The sequence below is a fragment of the Rhinolophus sinicus genome, chromosome 14 (genome assembly GCF_057876585.1).
Source record: "Rhinolophus sinicus isolate RSI-liver-muscle chromosome 14, RSI-T2T, whole genome shotgun sequence".
Lineage (NCBI taxonomy): Eukaryota > Metazoa > Chordata > Mammalia > Chiroptera > Rhinolophidae > Rhinolophus > Rhinolophus sinicus.
The window spans coordinates 66,349,413-66,365,464 of record NC_142514.1 but is presented as its reverse complement, the minus strand read 5'-3'; positions in this window follow the sequence as shown (position 1 = coordinate 66,365,464).

The following is a 16,052-nucleotide window of genomic DNA, read 5'->3' as shown; positions in this document are numbered from 1 at the left end:
GAATGATTTTTTTTTCTAATTGCTTTTTGGATACAATTTAGTTTGTTCTTGCCTAGAACTAAATACAATATTTAAAATGTGATTTGTCCACCTTATTAGCTTCAACCTTATCATTTTTGTCTAAGTCCTTTATGATTTTGATTCTGTCGTATAGCATATTACTGATTTCTTTCAACTTTGTGTCAGTTTCATATACCAATTTGATGCGTACAACTTCTAAATCTTTATCCAGATTTTGGACTATTCCTGCTGTTGACTAGTAGGTAGACCTAAAACCCTTGGCTTCACTTGAGAAGGGCAAGTTGCTGTACTTGAAAGTTTGGCTTCAAAAGGTTGAGAAAAAAATGAGCATAAAGAAGCCAAAAGGAATTTTTAAAAAAGTTGTTGGGATAAAAACTATTTGATATGGAGGGTGGAAGCTGTAAAACCTTGGGAGTCTTTGGTGAGCATTATTATATTTGGCACCACCTCTATAATTTGCCCTTGATGATGATGGTGATGATGATGAGGATGATAATGATGGTAATGGAAATAATATTAATAGGTCAGTGGGCACTTATCTTGTGTCAGACACTATGATAAGTGCTGAAATCCACTCAATTCTCACAGAAAATTTATGAGGAAGCATTATTATTACTTTCATTCCACCCTTTTTTTTTCCTGAGGAAATTGGGCTTCAGAATAATTAAGTAATGTGCCCAGAATCAAGCAAATAGAAAATGAATGAATCTGGGATTTAAATCCAGGCAATATAATTCCAAAGGCGCTATATATTATATTGTTTCATTTCATCACTAAAAATCATTACTTTTTAGTTTATGTCACTTTCAATATAGTTACCTTTATTATAAGGGATATTTTGCACAAAAATATTATTACTGGAAACATAAAAGTAATTACGAAAAAAGCTAAGTTAGGATGATGATTCTGAGCGGCTGGCTAGGCTCACTCACTAGCTAAGTCATTCTGCCAACACACTAGTCTCACAATGGATATGAACAAAAATTAAAGAATAGCCATTACCTGAACTTTTAGAAGAAGTCTTGAATATGTAAGTCAATAATTAAATATGTAAATATCAAGGAATTAATATCTCCATTTTTAGGGAAAGGGAATTAATTTACGCTAAAAAGACTCTTGCCTTACAAAATTCTTCTTAAACCTCATATTTAGGTATTAAGGTTTGGATTGCTGAGGCAAAATCACCAGTGCCTTGGACAAGGGAATATAAGCAAGTAACAAATATTCTATTTGATTGTATTAATAGAGTCCAAGAAACACTCAATATATACTCAAAGATTTAGTGTTCACATGGATCTATTGATATATTTAAATGAATTAACTCACAAAATTTATAAGCAATTTTTGTAAAGATAAATTGGAAAAGCCAGAAACATATTAATATGGGTAATTCCATTTTGCTACATAAATAATTAAATGTATATATACCTTATAAATGGCAGTATTTAAATTAGAAAGAATTTTCCAAGATCTTTTCAGATGGATACCCTGTTTAGTTGAACAAAAGGAGAAGCAAGCAATGATCCAATGCTTTTAAAAAAAAGCTTCGATGAACTGAAGAAAATATGATATTCAAAATGCACATGTAAAAGTTTCTAGGTGGAATTTAAATAACTTCATTATTTCACCTTTTTCTTCACACTACCCTAAATATTCTGAGTATACTGTGGACTAATCACTTGACCAATTTTTTTATAATTAAAATCATATGCCTTCAAAACTATTTGTAAGGAAAATGCTTCTAAGACTCCATCCTAGCTGTATCTTTTTATACTTGTGTAACTTAAAAATGACCAGGCAGACGTTTTTTTCTTTTCTTGAAATTGCTTTGCCAAGTTTCAGCTTTGAGCACATTTTTATGACTGATTTATTAAACCTGAAAACTAGAAGTTTATAATGGAAATTCTCATAAAGCCTTAACTCTAGTGTTGCAAGGAGGTGCTCTGAAGAATGGGAACACTGATGGTTCCTCAGCTAAGACATTTCTAGAGTACAACTTAAGGAATGTGGTCACGTGTCCATTTATTTATTTTTAAGTGAATAATCTTCAACCATTTTCGCAGAAATTCTTGTTCTGTTGACGAAAAGGAAACACATAGTAGTTTGGTTATGAATCATGCCTTCTGTTGTCATTATTAATTTTAAGGACACATTCAAAGGAGCTTCCTCCCTAACATTGTACTCTGGGAAAAAAAAAAATGTGTGCTTCTCTTTTAGGCTGACTGAAGAGATTTATTGCAAATAAAATGATTCCAAATTGACTAGGGAGACTTATTGGAAATGAAATTATTAGAAATCCCTGTTCCTTTTGAAGATATTTAGAAATTATACCTAAGTGGAACATTTTTGCTTTAGTTTCAGAAATACAAACTTCTGGCATTGCTCATCATTAGAATTTTCCCCCGCAGGCTTTGGCTTTATTAGCAGCTTAAGAGTATATTTAGCACTGTCATATGTGAAATCTCTTCACTCGGTTAAACTAATATGGGATAAAATGTCTTTTTTTACAGTGTTACTCATTCATTATATAAAAATGAAAGCAACCACTTCAGTGTGGATCCAGAGCTACTAACTATTTTTATGACAAAAGAGAGGTGACAATACATATCCCGTAGGCACATGAGAGTATTATATAAGAGTCATTAGTATAATTGATATCCATAGAAAGAGTGTTTTATCCAACATGATTAAAATGTACAATACATTATGTAGGTTCCAGCGTTCCAGCTGCTGTGTTGTAATCTTTCCTTTGATAGATATCTAGTGAAAAATAAAATTACCCTCGTTAAAAGGATAATCTTCTACTACTTAAGGCTGTGAGGATGTGAGACAGTTGCATGCCATGTGCTTCAACTATATACATGAGATTTTTGCCTATGTGTTGTGTTTTGTGGATTCCTCAACCACAGAAAGACAAATAGAAAAGGCCTCTTTAAGATGAGACTTCTTTCCTGGTGGATTAAGGAAAAGCCTGGGTTATACTTTTATACCTATGTCAATTCTCCTTGTTGGGACCACTTTGAAATGCCTACAATAGTGGGCCAATCAGCAAAACAAATCATAGAACCTAAATTTTTAAATTAATTGGCTTCAAGTTAAGAGTAACTTCTTAAAGGCAAATGACTTAAATAATTTTTTTAAAGGGTGTTTCTGCACACAATACATGCATTGATTGATTCATTCCTTTTTGAAGTATTTATTAAATACCTATTCTGTACTAAAGGCTTAGTCAGCTGTCAGAGACCCATAGAGCCACAAGTCCAGAGATTTCATTTTAAATAGTGAATCAAGGAAGGAAAAACAGGGGCAAGCAAGTCTTGTTGTCCCTGTTCAATCCTCAGAACCATGCATTATTGAGCCATAGAGATAGGACAGCAGATAACACTGTGTCGACATAATGTTCATCTCAAAGAAGTGAAAGCAGGCTATATACACTAGTACCCCAACACCTATAACAGTGTCTCTGAGTTACTGTCATTTTTTTCCCTTTTGTATATATATATGTGATAATAGCAATGCTAAAAGCTGAGAAAAAGGTTACAAGCTGGGGATAATGCAACATATCTAGAAAGTGATGTCAGTGGCTAAAGAAGCAATATGTCTAACTCTCAATTACGTGCCCTGTCGGCTAGGGCAGAGGTCTGTTGGAAGCTGCCCTGGTAATCAGAAGTTCCACTTTCATCTCTTCAACTGACTTACAGTAATGTTGAGAGGAACAAATGAAATAAAGTGTGTGAAACTTCTTTGTAAACATACAGTGCTTCATAGATTTATAACATCATTTTAATTTTTGTCGACTACCTTTTGTATATTGTAAGCCTTACCTATAAATAGGTGATACACTTTTGCTGCCCAGCTAAGTTACAAATCCACTTCCAGTGGGATGAGATATTAGCTGGTTTTTAGGATCCTAGATAGCAAGAAATATTGAAATGATAAATATCTGAAAATTATGTAAGTGAATTGCTGAGCTGCTACATGATTATGTCTGTTTTTGATGCTATAGTATTGATAGTAAGGCATTAACTTTGAGAAGGTAAATTATCCTTTAAGGACAGGACAGTGAAAAGAAAGAGGCAATATTAGACTAACCACATACCTAGGTCAAAAGTTTATAGGATGAAATAATGATAGACCAAAATGTGTATTAGGGAGATTGATTTTTCTTTGCCTGCTCCTCATTTATATGTATGACTAAATGCTTTCATTTGTGAATAAGAAACTAGTGAATAAGAAACATGGAATAGTATTTGTTTTGCTTCCCATGATGGTCAGATTCCATTGGATTGTTAGCTGACATTATTACATCCACATCCCTCACCCCCCATGTATTATTCTATTCACAATGCTACAATAGTTTGCTGGTTCATCCCCCACCCCAGCACTATCTCTCCTCAACTTTTCCTTCTGATATTGTCTCTGTCATTTGCTGTCCCAGAATAGAGTAACTGGTCTTTCCTATCAGTGTTAAAAAAAAAAAAAAATCTTTATCCGACCTATCATTTCTTCATCATTGTCCACAATAATTTTGTGTTATTGCTGTGGCATGCCTGTCCATGTGATGTCTTCTTGCACCTTGAGATGGTGAGATTTCCTAGGAGAGGATTTCAGAATCTTCTGCATATCTTCTTTATTACAAAGATTCAGATATGTGTATGGTCTTATTAAAGTTACAGTGATGAGATTGTGGTCCTAATACTACATAAATATTGTTATTATTAGCTAGAGTAATAATAATAGATGAGGAAAATAACAAAGACTTGGCAGGGTCTTTTCCTCAGAGTTTTCAGTGTTTCCACTGGCCCAATTGGCGATATCGTTTAGTATACCAAGAAGATACGTGATCATTGGGGAGCCATTATCAGCCTCTGTTAGAGCCTTTTCAAATCCAGTGCTTATTGTGTATGTTATGAATAAGAGAGCACAAAAATTATGCATGCGGGGCCAAATTCTCATCTTGCTCTGGACCCCCACGGACCCCTCTTTGAAGTCAATAGGAGCTCAGCAGGGGGTGGAACAAGATGAGAATTTGGAAAAAGAACGTGAAGAAAAAGGGATAATTTTCCCCGACCATATCATCATTTGGTGTGCGTTAAATGCTCACACAGTGCCTAACCCCAATTCCTTTTTACTTCAGTCTCAGTAAAATTGCACGACAGATTTTTTTTGTGTGTGTCTCTGTGTGTATATACTGTAGGTCATTTCAATGGGAAGAGAATTGGATAACTTCAATTACTCTCCTGTAAGCTGTTATTATTGAACTGAGCCTGAAGTGCTTTATTTTCAATAAAGAAATATTCATATGATACAACTTTCATGCAAATTCAGGTGCTATAGGTTTTCAAAGATTTTCCAAAAAGGACATTTTTCACTGGCCTAAATGATTAACAACTCATCTTTGTGCCCTTGCTTTCATTCAAGTAATTCTTAAAATTATTCTGTCTACTGTGGGATGACTACACAAACGTGTGCTGTCCCTGGACAACACGGTTTACAATCAACAATGCTGTGTTTGCTTCTGCATTCTAACATCCATCTCCCCCCACCACCCCCCTTAGGAGTTGAATTCTTTTGTACACACAATAGTAAATGAATGTCCAGAGGGGAACTTTGAAAAACAATTTACCTAGGAGCTAGATGTCACACCTTCTATATCCAAGGGGATGCCCACCCTTTGTCAAATTGGCCCTTGCCTTTTGATTAGGGCCTACCGTTAGAAACTTGGCTTTCAAGATAATGCTCATTTAGATTGCACCATTTTCTTTCAAGAAAAAGCCAAACTCCATCAGCATTTCACACCTGGATGTGTGTTGATATAATGTCCTGCAACTTAAGACCATTAATATTCATGGGGCATGTAATATAATTCACGATGGTCTATGATATATGATAGTAAACAGTATCATTTACACTGAACCTTAAAAATATTGACAAAGACAAGTTCCTAAACACTGATGAAACCTTGTATTTTGTGTTATGATTTCTTGGTTTTATACTTGGCACAGTTTTTCAATTAACTGCTCTGTATTCAGAGCAATTATTCATTTATTATAGTCAGTTTAGATACGGTAAAGATTAGAGGAGTAAAACAAATCATTTTAGTGACACTGGCTAGTGATACATTATTATTCTGATTTTTTATTTTTTTATTTTTTTGTTTGGCTCTTGCATGACAGGATTTATAGCATCTACTTTTGAATGCTGAGTCTTTTTCCTTTCCTGTCTCTATTTTTATGGTTTTAAATAAGCACAAACGGCCATAAGATTTGAACTGGAGTTATCTATATGATTTATCAAACGATAGATACATGTGTAGAAATACTAATTCACACACACACACACACACACACACACACACTCTTAAAATTATTTTTTGGTCAGTGACAAGATTTTCTCAGTTATATGAAATAAGAATCTTGTCTTTTTAAAGTGTGAAGATTCCCAGAAGTGTTAAACACAGAGCTGAATTTATGTGGTACATAAACGAGGCATCAATATATGAAGAATTTCATAAAAAATAGCATGTGCTTTTGAATGCAAGTAAACCAATGTGACTACACATATTAGATATTTGGAAGTTAATGATATGAAGCACAATGCTTTCTGTCAACCTTGCAGTGTGGTGTATCCAGAGTACTGCAATGACATGCCCTGTAATGTGACATTTGGCTTCTAAAGGGGTCTACATGTTTTACAAAGTGCTTTAGATTTTGGCAAAGTTTATTTTATGCATTATGCATACAAGTTGTCATCAGGATTTAACAAAGCATTTTGCACAGAAAGATTAGAAAATTTCTACACACCAAAATTATTTGGATGGTTTTGCTACATGGTGTGAACTTAAAAAAAAAAAAAAAAAAATTAGCATGTATCTTATTCCTTCCTGAAATTTCAAAAGATGAAAATGCTCCATAGTGAAGAGAATTTTAATGTACAGTGCTGGAGCAGAGCTCATCAATGCTATTTTGTTTTACTTTCAGTGAATAGTCTCTTGTTATTGGTTTTAACATTAACAACTCCAAATCCAATGGAGGTACAACATTTAGTCAAGAAATTGTCATGTTCAATAATATATTCAAGGTATTTCCTATTTGAGAAGTGAGGTATTCTAAGAGACAACACATTCCATATGCTTGGATTTTAAGACATAGGACCCTCAGTGAAGTAAAGCAGTATTTGTGGATGAAGAGAAGAAATTGGTGAAGGAAACTGATAGGAGAAAATGTTTGGATTTTAAGCTAAAAATGACCATTTTACAGTATTTTTTCCTGTTTTGACACTTTTTAAAACAATTCATGTTAGTTAATTCCTTCCCTTTCCATGTTTTAAATGAAGAATGAAGTTCCACAGAAGTGGGAAGTACTGTGAGGGATCTATCTCCTTTTATAACTAAGCTTCTATGAGGACAATCCTGAAGAACTCTATTTTTTTAAGGCATATAGAGAAAGAGTAGTATGATTGTTTTTAAAACAAGAAATTGACTAATTGTGTCTTGAAACTTGAAATGTCTATTCTGAAATTAAATTGAGTGTCCTGACTTCCACTTTATTTCCCTATGCTCTCATGGTCATACTCAAATATGGGTGTTCCCCTTATGTGTATATCTTTACAAGAATAGTCCACCAGTGGCATTATTAAGGCTGGTACTCATAGCTGCTGGTACATCAACCATGCTAATTGACAGATAGCTTCATGTCATGAGTATATTGAAGTCTCTGCTTTTTATTGCTATTTTTGGTGATATCATGATTGACCAATTTAGATTGTAACCTTTGAAAATCCACTTCTTTTGAGGGGGTGGGGTTACCACACAGCAGTGCTCAATAGAATTTCCCTACAAATAGTAATTGGTTGGAAAAACTGTGAGCAGTGCCCTCAGACACCCAGAGATCTTATTCTTTATCAGTCACTGGAGTGTCTTATGAATGTTGTTTCAGGTAGCAATCAGCATTTTGTTAGTAAAAAAATGTGCATTATTTCTTTGCTATACAGACTTTAGTGGCTTTTTCAGCACTGAGAAAGTTTAAAAAAAAAAAAACGTAACTTGCTCTTTTATTTTTGGCTCCTCACTTCCAGGAAAGTTAATTGGAACTGATTGGTTTTATTTGCTGATTTACCAAGTACCACAAAGCTGGAAACGAATTGAAGAAACATTAGCTTTCCACTCTGCATTAGTTTTTTTCTTTTTTTTAAACGCTGTTCCTCTCAGCTTGTCTTTTATCCACAAACCATTTTTTTTTTTTTTTTTTTTTTTAAAGAACACCAGTGTCTGGATAAGAGGAGAAAATTGAATTGAAGGATCATCATTATAATAATAATGCTTTGCACTTGCATAGATCTTCAAGTTTTTTTCCAAGTATATTCATTTCTAGTATAATTGGATTCCCATACGGCCTTTTTAAAATAGGAAGGAAAGAACGTTTATCGAATATCTTCTGTACAAACTACGTTTACCACATTATCTCATTTAATCCTTGCTATGGCATTGCTGAGGTAAGAATTATTTCTCCCAATTTTAGGAAGAAATATGAGCTAACAGTATGACTTTATACTGTCCAGCCTTTTATAGTCAGCAAGTGGGTGATCCTGTTTTCTAACCTTACTCTGTGTGGCTCCCAAACTTAGTTCTGTCCATTTTTTAGATGTGGGTGGGTCAGATTATCATCTCCTTTTTTGGTCATTAAAATTTCTGAGATACAGATAAATGATTTGCTTGTTGTTATTCAGTTAAGCCAATACCACCAATCAAACTTTGTTCATTTGTTTCCTAAGCTTGCATACTTTCTGTCCTATCTGTCTCTGATGATCCATCAGAAGTCAATGATGCTTTCTTTTCCAGATTGAGTCCTCAGTTTCTCAGTCTGGGTAGCACACCCCTCGCCCAACCCCCCGCGCTGCCCCCACCCCCCCCACACACACACACAGGGCTTGAGGCCCTTTAACGGATTACTACAGTGATAGTGACAGACAGAATCAGCAGGGTAGGAGGTGAGAGTCAACCTGGATTATGCCTGTCTTTGCTTCTGTGGGTTTAGGGATTGCACTATTGCAGGGTGGGTTTTATATTCAATACCAATTTGAGTCAATGTTGCATTGCAATATAGCATAGCTAATATTTTTTGTGAGTTCTGCCTCTTAAAATCCGATCAATACAATTAAACTTTAAGCCAGTGATTTTAATGTGAAGTTCTTAATACTTGACACCAGAGTTGATATTTTAAATCTGATATATTGTAAAGAATAAATATCTTAGGGGAGCACTAATGGGAAAAGAGTTGAAATCAGGTAAACCTGATTTGGATAATAATCAGTCAGTCAATTAGTCCATACCACAGAGACTGGAAAGACTATATTTTGTCCTCACGTGCCTCAGAAACGTCACTGACTATCATGTTACAATACCTTCTAGTATTCAAAGGCTTGTCACACATATTATTTCATGCTTGAAGTGCAAGGATGGCTGTCGATTTGATTCCTAGTATACTTTTTTATTTTTTTTAACCTTTCCTGAATGGTGGGTGTGACTAATGAGCTCCAGTAAAAACTTGCAAGGGTTCTTTATTTTCTGGTGCTGACACCAATTGGAAAGAAAACTTTGAAGAAGCCCATTTACTAGAGATATCTTTTCCTCATTCCGTTTACCTCAAAGGTGTCTATTTCAACAGTCTGCAGAGACCCTTTATAGGAGGCAGGATTTAAAGGAGCTTCTGAATGGAGAAGAAAGTGAAATGCTATTCTATTTATTCAAAAATAAATGGTTCCCCATTTTTTTTTCTGTATCTTTCTTATGCTGCATTGCACCATCTTTGTATTCCCCACTGTACATTGCTCATGACTTTCCTTAGTCACGTCCCCTGTTTTTCTTTCCACACTCGACTCCTACTGGTTTAGTCAGGACTTTACCTCTTTTTGCTTAGGCTACTTTAATAGCTTCCTGACTGGTCCTTCTTACCCAATTATTCACATGAATGCCAGACACCCTTCTGAAGCTTAGATATAGCTGCCTGCCAAAAAATATGCAATGGGTTCTAATGTCTAGAGAATAAAGTAGAGATTTCTTGGTCCGGCTTTCAAAGTTTCCTTGATCAGTGCCATCTTTGGAGAGTGGTTGGGAAGCATTATTAAGGGTTCAGGTTCAGGAGACTGAAGAGTTCTGCGATTTAAATGTGTGACATTGAACATGTTACTTAACCTATCTAAGCCTCAAATTCCTCACTGTGGAGGGAATGAAGCGAGATGATGTTTGTAAAGGCACTGACCACAGTGCTTGGCTCCCTCAGTCGTTGATCACTTATACTCTAGTCACATCTCTTTTCCCACCATTCAACATATTTTAGGTTTTAAGAATGTGCTAAGTATTGTGCTAAATCCTTTAGTTGTTTTAACTCAGCTGAGATTGTATTATGTCAATGATTGTCTTACGAGCATTATATTGATAAAGAAACTGGATTCAGAGAGGATAAGCAACTTGCCTAAGGTCATGCAACTAGTTAATGCCAGAATCAGAATTATGATTCCCAGGTCTCCCTGACTTCAGACCTTAATCCCTAAACTAGAACACCTTTTCATTCATGCTTCCCTGCCCTTGCCCATGCAAAACCTACAATTTTCTTGCCCCATTTCATGTCTATGAACATTTTTCATATGCTTCAAAGCCCAGGTCAAATGAGAGCTTGAATAGAGCAGAGGCAACACTAGAGATAGAGAAGAGACAGAGATAGTAGATGTAAACATGGTTGCCAGAGAGCAGACAAAATCTGTCAAAGCATTAATTCCTTATATTTATCTTAATAGAATTTTGAACTAAAGTTGTTTCGTAGGTATCCGGGCTCTTTGAAATCAGTAAACTGTTTGTGGACCCCAGTTTATAATATATTGCTGTGTATCTCCTGGTGCTCAACACACAGAGAATCAGCCCCTTGAGGGCCTATGCAGGAATCCTCTTTCCCAAGAGCAAGCAACTCAATAGCCTGGAATGCCAAAATATAAGAAGATATTGAGAAGGGTGTTAATTCCTTTGAGTGAAACTAAAACGTATGGTACATATGGTCACTGGTGGCTGTGGGAGAGGACCTGCCAGAAGGACCAGAGCTGGGAGACTGAGTGCGATTGGCGAAGGGAGGAGATTGGGGGAGACATGGCAGGCAGAGCAAGCTGATTGGGTATCAGAGGGGCCAGCAAAGTTGGAGAGTAAGCACCCAAAGTTAGATAGACAATAAATTGAGACTACAATCATGTTGAGGGTCCATGCATTTTCAGGTGTTCGAATGGTATTTTCATGTGAAAAAATTGGAACTGTTGGTAGCAAAAAGAACACTAGACCTAGTTTCTAGTCTAGGCTAGGGTACCATTGGCTTATCACTAAATATGTCTAACTCCACATTTATGTACAGCGTGAATATTAAAAGGCTATCCTGGCCTACCTCACAGGATTATTGTGAAGCTCATATAAAAGGAATATGTAAGGGATTAATATTTGAAAAAGAGTTTTATGGTTTTCCACAGAGTTTTCACAAGTGCAAGGAATTGCTGTTTCTATTAATGAAATAGACAACACCATGCCTTCAGGTAGCTTTTTGTTAAGTTGCTGAGTGTGGCACCTACCCACTTAAGGAAGTGTGACCATGGGGTTCTAATAGGAATTCAGAGGACAAAGAACTCACTTTAAAGCAAGAATGTCCATTGTCAAAGAAACTTCAAAATGGAAGATTAAACAGGAAGAGCTCTGAAGAATGCATTGCAACTAGATAAAAAGGACTAGTTGATGGGTCCCAAGCTGTGAGGAACATTGGCAGGACAAATGTAGACTGTTTGAGGTAACGGGTCTGTATCAGAGCAGTGGAAATGCGAAGAAGCTGGGGAGGCCTTGGGAATCAGGTACCCATACCTGTAATAAAACACTGCTAGGGGCTCGTTTCTTCTTCCATGAGCACAGCCGAGAGGCCTCCAAGAAGTTTAATTTATTCTTTTCTTTTTTGTTACATTCTCTTGGAAGTTTTGTCAGGAGAAAAATTAGTATTATATATTTTCTAAAGCTAGAAGCTTAAGTTCTATCAACTTTGTGTTTAGTGCAAAGAAAAATATGGTATGAATATTTGACATGGGGCCAAAAGAGGTCTTACAGATTAAGTATTGTGGAAAGTTTAAAGTTCTCTGAAAACTAATTTTTGAAGGCCTTATTAAATTGTGGTCAAAGTCCTCATTGTCTTTATTCTGTTGTGAGTCTAGAGCTGCAATTTGGAAAGCACTGGGCAAGGCAATTATACAAATAATCATTGGCTCAAGCTTTTTAATGATAAAAAGATGACTTGATTCTCTGAAGAAGTGAACAGGCAACATTTTCTCATTGCTGTTAATTATAATTTAAGACAGACTCAATTTTGTATTAGTCACAGATGTTTCATTTCTCAGTTCATATATAATGCGGTACATGGAATATCTCCAAAGAGATTTTAGAAGTGTTTGCAGTCTTGTCCATCTCTTTACCACTTAGTATGGTCTTTTCCAAAAATCATGACATTTGGAAAGAAACTTAGAGAAGTTTTGAAGACATTTTAAAGACATTTTGCTTTCAGTGATCTCTAAAAATATTCCTATTGAAAGTGAAAATTGGAAACATGCTCTGAAAAACAAAATCAAAATGTATATTGTGCCTTCGGAAGGCCTGGTTTTGGGAGTGGCTGGGCTGTGTTCCAGTTGTGCCAGGGGAGGCGGTGGGGGCACAAAAGCACAACTTCTGAATTGATGTTAGTCATAGAAACCTTTAAGAAGCTCCAGTGTTCCTACTGCTATTAAGCAAAAATGTATTTCAAATAATTAGACCAAGCAGCTAGTTTCCAAATTACTCCACTGTGGATTGTTCTAACCAAGGAGAACTTATCAGTAGGGCAAATCACTCGTGAAATTGTGATAGGTTTGGGAATGTTCCAAGACATGGCAAGTTTGGAATGCAAACCCTTGTTGAGGCTGAGAAACTTGAGTTGTGTCTGAAAATTGTTAAGAATTAAAACTTACCTTCATGTCAAATCAATCACAAAGACGATTTGAAACAGCGATACATGTATTTGCTGCTATGGTTGTACGATGCTAAAATAAAACAGAATCACCATAAGCACATCACAAGGAATTTTTCTGAGGTTATATTGATAAAAGTTGGGGTTGCATGCTATATGACAAATCATTCCCCAAAAGAAAATGTCATACTGAAAGAATATCTAAAACATAATCAAATACTTTAATTTTAAGATGAGCATATACAAAAAGCTTTTTGGTAAGAATAGTATAATTACAGTACCTTACAAATATGATTTCATTATGGGCAGGCATGAAACATTTTTAAAATGTTCTTTCTCATTTTTAATCTTTATTATATGCATTAACTTTCCCCCCAAAGAAAGGCATGTGAATTTGTATATTCAAAATTTGTATATAAAATAATTCACATTATTCTCTAAAATCCATCTGTTATATCTAGGGTCAAGTTTAGGTAGTTGATCTTCAGAATAAGGTTCTTGCACAGTTTCTCCATGATCCTTGAAGTATTTCTTTCCAAAGCTTCAGGTGCACCCATTTGAGTAAATTCTTTAGAAATGATTTTTTGTGTGTGAAATTCTGAACCATAGTTGGAACTCCTCGTTGATGGTTTGCAAGCTAGGTAGTTCCCTGGGATGGGGGTGGGAGAATCTGAAACTGGCCCCAGTACACAGAGGGAAGGGAGAGACCAAAGAAAGAGACAGACCACTCCAGATGGGTAGGTGGCAGTTTTACTAAGCAAGGAAACTTGCATACGAGGTTTGTCTTGGTAGCTGCAAGAAGAGAAAATCTCCGCACCCACCTGCCAAAATCTGAAAAATGTCTGTAGAGGCCATAACTGGGTTCAGTCACATATACCATCCGAATGGTCTCAACAACACTTTACTTTGTCAAGGATGCATCCTTGCAGTGGCTCCTAGTGCAGAAATAGTGGGCAGAACATACATTCCACGGACAGGAGAGAATGTGAAGAACCTCCAGTTGCCTCGGTCCAGCTCACAAGTCAATCGATGGTCATGAGCACTAATGATGTCCTGCAAAACTGATACTACAGTATTGGAGAAAGAGCTTGAAATGGAAGAGAGGCAGGGAAAGGAGAAAGGAGCAGGATAAAGTATGTATTTTCTCAAAAATTATTGTGGAAATGATTAAGTGGGGAGCTCATTATAATTAAATGTTTATCAGATAGGGTCCAGAACTAATTGGAAAGTGGAAAGTTTTCTTTCCAGTTGAGAATGGCATGTTGGTATTTTTTAATGCTCTGTTTGCTCGTTAGTGAACATCCAGTGTTCCTCACAAACACATTAGGCCGGGAGTAGAAAGGTCCAAATTCCTTTCCTACTGTTGTTTTTATTGGGATTAAAAACACATTCTATTTCTAGTCTTGCCTCCTCACATCAGTGACACTGACTTCTTTATGGGGAGAAGTAAGCCTGTATGTGTGAATTTGTCACGGGAGAAGAGACTTAACTTTAAGGTAATGGAAACAGTGAGGAGGGGGCACTTTAGTGTTCTTTAGTGGAGACTTTGGTGCCAAGTGGATGAGAACAATAGAGCAATTACATCATTCATCTTATTTTAAAAAGAAAAGCCCTTCCCACTCATTGTGGCTCCCAAGAGGACATCTGAGACACCTACTTTTCCAAGACAGCAACTCAAATGTAAAGGAAGATGCAGTTCAAGCTATAAGAAATGTTGCCTACTATCAGATTCAAGTCCTTGATGTGCTTTGGCAGATGCTGAACTTGTGTGGTATCCTGCACCCCATGGATAACCATTGAAGGTGCAATAATTCGGTATTGGAATGTTCCATTCCAGAGCTTCTGAAGGGCCAAGATTCTGAGCACTGAGTGGAATCCTGTTGTTTAAGGAGCCCCAGTGCAGGGGAAGGCATAGTCTCAGGACTGAGTGGTGTACACACCCTTGAGTCTCAGGGAGGCTGTCAGAGAAGTTTTCTGGGGTCCTTTTCATACACCTTGTCATTTCTGGCTGGATCTAGGGTGTGGGTTCTCAGGTGAGAACTAAGCAGTTGGTTTGGAGGCATTGCTGTTCTCAATGCTCAACTTGGAGCAACTTCCCATTAAGGTTCATTTCATTCCTTCATACTGTCTTCCTAATTATGCACATATATCTATTTGTTTAGGATAAAAAAAGAAGGGAGTGGAATTACTTTCAGAAGCAATGTTTGCTTGCTCAATATGGTAAAATGACATTTAAAGAACAGTCTAAATTAATATTTTTTCCTCAGAAGTTTCATAATATGTTACTATGTAACTCTATAAAGGAATTTTGTACTGACAAGATTTTAAGATTACTTTTGAACATTGTGAACTCTGTTGTCTGGCATTCTATTAACCTAAAATTTCTATTTAACAATACTCCCATGTATCGGTTATCTATGACAACAAAAATGCTGTGTAACAAAAAACTTTAAAACCTAAGTGACATACAATAGTAAATATTTATTTTTATTTATGAGTCTGTGGGTTGACTGATGGTTCGGATGATCTGAAATGAGATTGATGAGGCTATCTATGGCCAGCATCAGGTCTGCTAGGCAGCTATGTTTTGTGACATGTATGAGGCTTTGTCTGGGAAAATTCAGTTGATTCGGCTCTGCCCCATACATTATATCTGTCAGTGGGCTAGCCTGGGAATGCTTACTTGCGAAGGCAGAAGAGCAACAGAGGAAACAAAAATGTGCAAATACTTTTTCAAGCTTCTGCTAGTGTCAAGTTTGTTCCTGTTCAATTGATCAAGGCAAATCACACGTCTGAACTGAGTAAGAGTAGGAGGAGCCTATAAAATGACAGGACAAGGGGTGTTGATACAAGAAAGTTGCTAATTGGATCCACTAACAAAACAAATCTGCAATCTGCAACTTCTACCAATGGTGTAATAATGGTTTTATAAAAATAACCTTGAGATTTATCATGATCTTGAAGTATATTTTCAATAAAAATATATTTTTAATTTTGATGTGAAAAATATTTGATCGT